At 34.4% G+C, this 8,220-nt stretch overlaps 1 non-coding gene across 1 annotated transcript; it reads left to right on the top strand.

Moving 5' to 3' along the window:
* The first annotated feature begins 6,195 nt into the window (after positions 1 to 6,195).
* LOC130217869 (U2 spliceosomal RNA) lies at positions 6,196 to 6,386 on the top strand. Its single transcript, XR_008835910.1, has one exon. It is a non-coding gene; the product is annotated as a U2 spliceosomal RNA (small nuclear RNA).
* The last annotated feature ends 1,834 nt before the right edge of the window (positions 6,387 to 8,220 follow it).

Genomic DNA, 8,220 nt, shown 5'->3' on the forward strand with positions numbered 1-8,220 from the left:
GTTTATAAATAAATTGCGCATTTTGTAAAAATGAAAGATGAAGCCCTGATTCACGTATTCTTTCAGTGTGAAAACAGGAAAAATAGGTATATAGGTGATTACATTGTTTCTTCCAGTCCCTTTCGATTACGGGATATTATTAGTTACTATAATGGTAAAACCAATACAGCAGAGAACTTCAATATTAACTTCTTTATTTTTGTATGGGAAATATTTTATTCACAGACAAAAAAGTCTCGAATTCGCAGCCTAATTTTCACATGTTTTATTTGAAATGGATGTATTTATTTAATCTCTTAGATTGGTTAAAAACAAGTGATAGATTCTTGGGATTTACAATAATTATTCTGAAAAATCACGAATACATGAGTCCTCCTTTCCTCCTGCTGTATTTGTCTTATTTTTTATTTTTATATTTATTTTTTATTTTGTTTTATAATTTTTTCATATGTATTTCAATATCATTTAAGCTCATATTACTATCTGTCATGATCACCAGCGATCCACTCCTGGCAGATCGCTGGTGAACTACATATATCACACTAACAAACTACATTTCCCATCATCCCATTTCACACGTCTGGCTTGTTGATCACCAATGATGACACACACAGCTGAATCCCATCATCACTGATCATCCGGACTACTTGTACACCACACAGCCACCAGTTCAGGGCTGAATCTTTGTTTGCTGCCACTGTTTGTTGTAGCAAGTGTTTCTAGTTCTTTGTTTTTGCTGCTGTATTTTGGACCCAAGCCTAGTCTTATATATGTGCGTTTTCTAGTGATGGTGAAATGAAGTTTTCTGAACCAGTGAAGCGTTCAACTCAATTGTATCGGAAAAAGATTCGTTACTCGAAGCTTTCCAAATCACTAGTGGTGGGCAAAGCGAGGCTTCGTGAAACACTGAAACAGTTGAAGCAAATGTGTCGAAGCTTCGAAACGTTTCGAAACCCCACTCTACAGTGACGCCTAGTGGTCATTTTTTATGTATTGCACTGGAACAGTTTCAGCAAAGAACAGTTGAGCAAATTGAGGTATTAAACCCCACTTTGTAAAATCACGTGCACAAAAGCACGTGCCCCAGTAAAAATCTCCAGTGCCCCAGTAAATGCTTTAAGATATGATTTACCTCATATGAAAGTGTATTTACTAAGAGTGCTAATTCCGAAATAAAGACGTTATTCCCTTTGTGCAACCGAACCACTGGTGAAAGCAGTATAATCAAAAAGCAAACTGCCGCCTCTCGCGCCTCTCGCACGCGCTGCTCTTCTTCCAGTGCGAGTCCCGGTAGTTAACATGCGCGCCAAAAAAAGCAGCCTACTTGCTTGTTACACGCCGCTCATGCGTTGTAAAACCGGCGTAACAGACTTTTTTGTTTTGCAAGTCGACAAAACTAAAGCTTAAACAATATGATGGTGATCTTACTAAGCATGCCTCATGATAGATTTTTTTGTATGAAGCAAAAAGTAGGGATGACGAGTCAGAGAGGCAAGACTTAATAAACCTAACATTAATTCTCTTTCATGTGTCAGATAATCCTATAACACATCTTTTTTTGTATTTTATTGAATTGTCTATAGATTTTCATTCAAATGAAATTAATATTTAAGCAAAAGATTTCTTAAATGATCTTAGCATATCACTCCAGTTGTCTTAAAATTGTTTTCCAGTTACATTTAAGATTATTAAGAATATTGTACAATAATTAGAAGATAGATAGATAGATAGATAGATAGATAGATAGATAGATAGATAGATAGATAGATAGATAGATAGATAGATAGATAGATAGATAGATAGATAGATAGATAGATAGATAGATAGATAGATAGATAGATAGATAGATTTGTGTCTAGCAACGCCCCTGTCTCTACCTTAAATTTGGGAGGAGAATGAAGAACAATTGAATTCTCCATTTACATTAGAGGATGTGTTCCAAGAAATCTTACACACGGCCTCATTTACTCTAATACGTCTTAGTTTTAAAATGACATTTTAGAACGAAAACGATCTACATCTACACTGGCGTTTCACCTAGCATTTCTGAACAGCTCTCCATCCACACTATACCGCTGAAAATGCACACCACACACAAACACACACAGTCATGCAAGGCAGCATACGCGCACGTCTTATAGCATAATTTTTGTGACACTGTACAACAAACACACTACGTGAGGGTTCAAATAAATAAACTACAGACTTTCTATTGATGGTTGCAAAAAAGAGGACATTTTATTATTAGAAAAAAGTTAGTTTACAAATCTATTTCTTGCCTTACTGCTGTAATATCATACATATTGTCCATAATGAGGTGGTACAAGAAAGTCTGTCTGGCCTAAAGAAAATCAATAAAAATAAAAAAATATTTGGGGGGGGGGGGGTGTTAAGATATCGTTTAAGGTTTTTTCAAGTAAATTTTAAGTTGATTAAATAACCTGTAATCTTAACTTACATCAGTCAATTAAACAAAACCAGTTATTAGGTGTTACCAGATGACATGCAACTTGTAAGTTGACCCATCTCAGTTATTTGCTAAGGCTTGAGATCACACTAGAAAATGTATTTATATTGAAGAAGTTGCTCAAAGCTTGGAGTATGGATGGAAATTATGCATCACATATAAAAGAAAGTAACAGACAAATAGCAGGGGTAAATCTAGAAGTCAAAATAATACAGGAAACCAAGGCAAACAACTTAAATTCCTACAGTGGTGATACCTACAAAACTTCATTGACTGTTTCAAATGCCAGTAGTTGATCTGTAGGAAGTCTTAATAGTTAATTACCAACGTTGACAGAGGTGATCAGTGTGAAACTCCAGTCTACAAACTGGCCAAAAAACTCCCAACTCAGGTTTTATGGCAGCAAAGAGTACAAATGCAAAATAAGATTGGAGAAATGGAGATTTTAGAAATTTAGTTTTCGTAAAAAGTGATTTTAAATTTAGTACTGAAGAATTCAATTCCAAAACAATTGAACCATAAGACTTTTAGGAGATGCTGCCAATTTTCACAATAATTTTTTACAATCAAGAGATATAGTACTATAGTCCAGCTCATTGTCTGCATTACATGTTTTTTACAGTGATTAAAGAGATCATCTTCAAGACAGGACGTCCTGTATAAAATTTGTACAAAATCTATACTAAAATCAAAGAGAAACACAAGTTACATTGTTATGAATACCTCCTCATGTACAGTAGAGGTGAATGAGCTGGCAGAGAAGCTGACTTAAACTTGCTCAGAGAAAAACTGTTGCTAGCCTATCAGTCATTGTTTACTTCACTAAATCAGTGTAATGGTGACGGGATTGATTGAATAGGCCTATTGATGGAAGGCTAGGGAATCAATTTCATGCTCCCTTGTAAAAGTATTTAGTAGTATTTTCAAAATACAGAAATACGGTATTTTATTTTGAGACATTTTGTGGCTGCTGTATTTTATAGTTTATTTTTGATACACTTAAAATGTAGGTATTTAATAAATAAATAAATGGTTTTTATGTGTTCTTCCAGCCATCTTAGATATTTTCATAAGTCAATTTATAGTTCGATGCTAACTGACATAGCATCTTGCAGTAGAATATAGCTATAAAATGATAAGCTAGATGCATGAACTCACAGTGATTTAACTATTACAGAAACAGGTGTGACTGGCTATATCATATCTAGATAAATATGTCTAGATATGTCGTATAATTTACGTTTTTCTGACTAATTTGCATGTATTTACATTTATATGACGCACATTTTATAGATTACAGTTATTTTACTTCACCAAAACTACACACATTTTATACTGTGAAAACAAATATTAGGCTTCATTAGTAGTTAGAACAATTAGTTTCGCGAAACCGCTGTATCATTACCTCATACTATGGAAGCCCGTTCCCGCCACTGAATCAAAAAAAATAATTGAAAAAAAAAAAAAAACTTTAAAAAAAGATTAAGTCAGAATTCTGAGTTATAAAGTCAGAATTGCGAGTTATAAAGTCAGAATTCTGAGTTATAAAGTCAGAATTCAGAGTTATAAAGTCAGAATTCTGAGTTATAAAGTCAGAATTCCGAGTTATTAAGTCAGAATTCTGAGTTATAAAGTCAGAATTCTGAGTTATAAAGTCAGAATTCCGAGTTATAAAGTCAGAATTCTGAGTTATAAAGTCAGAATTCTGAGTTATAAAGTCAGAATTCTGAGTTATAAAGTCAGAATTCCGAGTTATTAAGTCAGAATTCTGAGTTATAAAGTCAGAATTCTGAGTTATAAAGTCAGAATTCCGAGTTATAAAGTCAGAATTCTGAGTTATAAAGTCAGAATTCCGAGTTATTAAGTCAGAATTCTTAGTTATAAAGTCAGAATTCTGAGTTATAAAGTCAGAATTGCGAGTTATAAAGTCAGAATTGCGAGTTATAAAGTCAGAATTCCGAGTTACAAATGAGTTTCCTGTTATGCCGACTGGCCATAAATGGAGTTTTAAAGACGCATGCACATTAGCTCATAATCACAACATAAAGCCTATATCTGACTTTTTAATGTTTATCACGCTTTCTAAAGGAAATATATAGTTGAACTAGGCTGTCTATTTATTCGTATGGATTTGTTCTTTTTTAATTATTACCATTTGGTCTAAATAGCAATTAAAGCATTAAACAGAGCGCCTGAAACTAGCTATAGGTTGTGTGGTTCCTCCAAATGTCTAAAATTAGGATTTCATTACTATTTATCTATTATATGTGTAACAATTATATGATTTATCGCAGCTGTTATTTGTTTCATGTTGCAAGAGTGCCCTCGTATGGTGTATACTTGGAAGCTGCAGACATATCGTACATAGACATTATAAAGGGCTAAATCTAAAAGGGTTATATTAGTTTATATTTCAGTTCAGTAAAAGTGTCAACCAAATACTGTGTATTCCTGGCCTTTATTGGTAAACTGGGCAGCGAAATCAGCAGAGAACCTAAAGAAAGAGTCTTTAACACTTCATTTATGGCCAATCGCCATAACAGGAAACTCCTTTAAAACTCGCAATTCTGACTTTATAACTCAGAATTCTGACTTTATAACTCGCAATTCTGACTTTATAACTCAGAATTCTGACTAAATAACTCAGAATTGCGACTTTATAACTCAGAATTCTGACTTTATATCTCAGAATTGCGACTTTATAACTCAGAATTCTGACTTTATATCTCAGAATTGCGACTTTATAACTCAGAATTCTGACTTAATTTTTTTTTTTTATTATTATTATTATTTTTTTTCAATTAATAATTTTTTTTTATATATTATTCAGTGGCGGGAACGGGCTTCCATACTTATCAGCTTCAGCTCCTCAAAATAATAAATGAATGAAGGCTGCAGTGGCGGGATTTTTAACACCATGTGACAACACTGCCACTCCCACCTGCCGGTAGAAACAGGTACTGCTGAACAGCTGACTATTTAATCATCTGACACAACCGCTGCGTTAAGCCTGGGTTATTCTTCTGCGGGGATGCGAGTGATGTATGTGGTAATTTTAAGCACTTTGATAACAAAATAAGAGTTATACAACCTATATTTATTTAAGTGCAACATATTCCAAAATATCAGGGGCTTAAGCCCTTCCTCGCAACGCCACTGATTCAAATAAGTTTATTTTCAGTAAAAAGACACTGTTGTTTTATTTACATATAATATATCCATCGAAGCATCTCGTTTGGTGAAATGTTGGCAAGCCGTCTTTACTCCTTTTTTAACTGTGCAACTCGTCTTCCCTCCAGTGGACAAATGAAGAACTGCAAGGGGCGGTGAGCTATAAGAAGACAATATTTAACGCTATTTTCCGTAAATTCCCTGAAATTTAAACCACTCCGCTTAATTTTGAGCGGTTCTGTGTTCATTTCGATTTGATTCGCTTTGTAATGGCGGTAGTTTTATTGTGTAATGGTCCGAGAACTGTGTCCGTGTTTCTGATTGGACAGCTGCACAGCCTCATTATAATATTGACTCTTTTGACTAGTCCAGTCAGTCGTTCTTGAAGAAATCACAATTTTATTTAAACTGCGTAGTATTATCAATGAGTGAACGGTGAATTCAAATCTAGCATCGTGTGCTGTAAGCTTTCGGGGTTATATAAATCAACATTATACTTACCGTCGGTGTGTTTACTGTCTCGGAGAGGGTGGTCCCTTTTTCTATTATAATAAGGTATCGCTTCTCGGCCTTTTGGCTAAGATCAAGTGTAGTATCTGTTCTTATCAGTTTAATATCTGATACGTGCCCTACCCGGGCACCATATATTAAATTGATTTTTGGAATAGGGAGATGGAATAGGGGCTTGCTCCGTCCACTCCGCGCATCGACCCGGTATTGCAGTATCTCCGGGAACGGTGCACCCCTTAGACTGGTGAAAAACAGAACAGGTATTAAAGTATACGCGTTACTATAATTATCCACAAATCAGAACAATGCTTAGCACAATGATAACTTAAAGATTTTAGAAACTTAGTAGATATTACTTATATCCTGCAGTATTACATAGAGAACAGTTGTGAAGTTATGATAATGTAGTAAACACTCTGTATAGTGTAGTGTAGAATACAGCACAGTATGTCATATTTATTGTGTATTACTCAGGGGCGTTGCTAGACATAAAGCTCTACTGGGGCACGTGCCCCCCCCCCCCCCCCCTCAAAAAAAAAAAAAAAAAAAAAAAAAAAAATATATATATATATATATATATATATATATATATATATATATATATATATATATATATATAATCGCACAGGAATAGGCTCGCACAGGCTTTGCTAAAAGGCTGGTCAAATGTCTTTTTTTACAGAAGCTAACAGACGCACAAGCTGCGACCACGGTGATGAGTCAACAATCGCATATATTTTGACTTATTTAAAGTAGGATATAGGCTATAGCATATAATAATTTTGTGTAAAGAAGTGTATAAAAAATGTAGCCAATATATATAACGTCCCTGCTATGTAGCGCATATATAGCCTATATTGTAACCCTTTCAATAGATAGACCTCATCATGACATATTAAGCATGGACATTTAAAGGATAAGTTATGCTTTGCGCTGTGAGATGCATCCATGACTTTACACATTAAAGTAATAATCAAGTGTGTTCAGGTTATGTACCTTATGGAGTCACTCTCTTAATATTGGATATTGAAGAAGCATAAAACGCTGTTATGAAACAAACTCTCTTATATCTGCTGGTGCTGCATCAATACGCAGATCTCGGGTTATGCTGGTGCAGCCCGTTAATACACGGTTCAGGTAATCACAAAGCCAGCTCGCCTATATGATGTTAATTATGGGTGGGTCGCAGGTGGATAAGTTCAATCATTGGTTATGCAGACCACTTTGACTAAAATATCAAATAGTTCAAACGCTTTGATTAAACTAATGCGAACTTATTCATCAATGGATGTTTGTCATAAAGAGTGATAATAAAGGCTGCTCTTTTATTTTGATCATGCAGTTAACAAAGATTCAATATTCGAAACTGAATATTTTACTTTTATTTTATTTATATTACGATTGTATTTAACCGGTTTGTGTTTTGGCCGCGGCAAATAGCGGACCCTGAGGCACATCGCTTCACTTCAGTTTATTAGTTATTCTTGTTTATTTTGTAAATAACTGACCCACAAAAACTAAGATACAAATTGTACAAAACAAAATTCGTTCAAAGAATATTTTTCTTCCGACGAAAATATATATAAGAAAATATATATAATTAATATATATTTTTGTGCGTCTCCATCCGCTATCTGTGCAGTGTTTGTTTAGCTCCACGAGGATTTAATTAATGCTCCCGTAATCGCTGCTACACAAACCCCTGTGATATATTAGCTACATATTTTTATAAATGTCTTTACGCAAAATTATTATATGCTATAGCCTATATCCTACTTTAAATAAGTCAAAATATATGCGATTGTTGACTCATCACCGTGGTCGCAGCATGCGCGTCTGTTAGCTTCTGTAAAAAAGACATTTGACCAGCCTTTTAGCAAAGCCTATATTAATATACTGATATTCCTGTGAAAGTTTGACACTGTACATTAAACTGAGGAGAGTTTAACTACTTCACAACACTCAGTCACCTGAACTCAGCGCGAGGGAGAAGGAGAAAAGGGCAGCGCTGAGGTAAAATCATATTCTCAGTCATAATCTTTAAAGTAATTATAAATTATAAATAAAAGTAT

This window comes from Danio aesculapii, chromosome 23 (genome assembly GCF_903798145.1).
Source record: "Danio aesculapii chromosome 23, fDanAes4.1, whole genome shotgun sequence".
Classification (NCBI taxonomy): domain Eukaryota; kingdom Metazoa; phylum Chordata; class Actinopteri; order Cypriniformes; family Danionidae; genus Danio; species Danio aesculapii.